We start from the raw sequence: 2,500 nt of genomic DNA, 5'->3' as shown, positions 1-2,500 counted from the left end.
GTGTTTTAACATAACTTCTGTGCTAGTGATTCCCAGCGTTGTTTATTTATTACTTTAAATTCGTGTGTCATTTGGGTTTGCAATTTCAGACGATGTGTTTCTTTGTAGTGAGGGGCAGTTTTATGTTGTTTTGGGGATGCTGGCCTGCTTGGCCGTTTCTATGCCTGTGTATCACCGTTGAAGGTGGGTGTTTATTGTGTGAGTGGGTTGCTCCTCGAGATCAGTTACATATGTGTTTTCAAGTGCTTGTTTGAAGCCCATCCAGTTTGCATGTTTGAAGGATTCTCGGGCTTATGTTGGGATCATAATTAGGTTTGTTGGGAGTGTTAAGGTGACCGGAAGATGGTCGCCGGATGTGACATCATCTGTTGTTATGTGGTGGTGTACTCTATGGTTTGTAAGAACTATATTAGGTGTTGTATGTTGTATGTATGAGGCAAGGCCCTTGCCTACATTGTCAGTGTGGTTGTAGCCAAATAGTGGATTATTTGCGTTGAAATCTCCCTTGTATAGTTGTATGTTGTGTCTTAGGAGCTGCAAGATGCCGGGTTTTGTAAGGTCTACGTGGTTATATGTATAGTGTTGCCAGTATGATGGGCCCCTTATTTCGACCGTATAAGATTAGAGTGGAAGATGTTGATGATTTTATGATGGATGTTGTTTTTGCTCGCTATAGCTACGCTATAGCGAGCATGGCTGTTAATGAGGATGATGCATGGTCATGTTTTCTGGGGTTACAGATTTCGCTTTTCCGTATTGTCCAGTGTAAGGCATTATACTGTTTGATGGTGAGGCGTGAGGGTAGTTTATTAAGTGCCCTGTTTGTGTTACATGTTTTTTGTGTTGTGTCTTCTATGAGCTGTCCGTTGGGCATTTTGCATATGTTATTGCATTGTTCAATCATAGTGTTATGTCATGAGCCACTTGGTTCGGTTCTTAATTTCGAGTCCGCTTTCCTCTCTTCCAGAATAAGCGTATTTTGGAGGTTTTCAGGAAATATTTGAATACGGTCCCAACCATCATCATCTCTGTGACAGCTCTTAGATGTCATGCGAGAAGGGGATGGTGGCGGTGGATCAGGGGCGGCGGGAAGGTCCTCCCTGGGGGATCCTGTGGTGGCCGTGTTGGTCTTTTTGCACCTTGGGTCTCACAGAGGTGTCTGCTTCGGGAGCTGTCACAGGTGTGATCATATCTAACTGGGTCTCCAGGACCATGTCATATGATGTCTCACCTGTTGCTTCTGAAAGGAACTGTATGACTTCGAGGATGCCTCGGGAGTCTGCCTCCCCCAGAGCTAGCTCCGGCAGGTGGGTTTAGGCTAGGGCCTCTCTGTCATGGTGCCTGAAACCCTTCTCAGGGGCAATGAGATTCTGCAGATGGACGTGCAGAAGTACTACCTTGATCTCTTTGGAGAGATCATTTGGACGGGCCAGGGGCTTCCATGCGCGTTTGTGGTAGCCTGTACCGTTTCCTCTGCTGCCTTCTGCACCACGGTCTTAAGAGGCCTAAATTCTTTCTTTTTTCGTGCAAGGTTTTGATGGTCACCTGTTCTTTGTTTCTTTGCATTGACCGTAGCCACAGCAGTTCATACACTCCCTAAATGGCAGTGAATAGTATCGGAGTTTTTGTGCTGGGCTACTTCCTTGCACCCAGACGAATACAAAAACCCCAAGGGGGGTTATGTAGGTCCAGATGGCCACTAGAAAATGAAGTAGTTTAGGAGGAGAGAAAGCACACCCGGGCCTAACTATGCACGTTCCCTGTGCTAGAGAGAGCTGCGGGTCTGAGGAGAGGTGTAGAGTCCCTGTATCTCCGTCAATAAGGCAAGAAAAATAACCGCCGAGGGCAGCAGCAAGGCAAATATCTGAAAACTGTACATTAACGTTACAAGAGAGAGATAATAGCAAATGGAGATCGTGGGAGATTGAGTCCCTGGCAAATCAGTGTTGCTCAATGACACTGATATTTTCCAATGGGTGCTTCATGCTCGGGGTGATGTGAAGCGATGGTGTGGTAGCTTATATAGTGTTAAGTGCTTTGCATGGCCGCTGGGACTCGGGTAGGGAGCAGAGGTTACCCGTCATCCCATCTAGGTCCCAGCGGCCGTCAACCTGGCGTGAGGCCTGTGGAGCCCTAGGGAGCCCTGCAGGTGGATTATGGGACCTGCAGCAAGCCAACCCCCTCTATATAGGGCGGCGTCGGTAGGGGTGGCAGAGGTGGCGTCCACCTGCAGTGACTGCCCGAGGCTAGACCTCGGGCGGGCTGTCAAGGTAGGGGCTTGGAACGTCCGTTCCTTGCGACAGGACGATCGGTTACCACTACTGTCGAGGGAATTGAAGCAGCTGAGAGTTGAGGTGGCTGCTCTCTCGGAGGTGAGAAGACCTGGCAGCGGCACGACTAGTGTGGGTGGCTACACTTACTACTGGTCGGGCCGCAGCGATGGCCACCATCTCCAGGGAGGAGCCATAGCCATCTCCAGCAGACTTCAACCCTCGGTAGT

The sequence above is a fragment of the Penaeus chinensis genome, chromosome 16, assembly GCF_019202785.1.
Source record: "Penaeus chinensis breed Huanghai No. 1 chromosome 16, ASM1920278v2, whole genome shotgun sequence".
Lineage (NCBI taxonomy): Eukaryota > Metazoa > Arthropoda > Malacostraca > Decapoda > Penaeidae > Penaeus > Penaeus chinensis.
The sequence above is the reverse complement of the archived record's forward strand: the minus strand, read 5'-3'. Positions refer to the sequence as shown.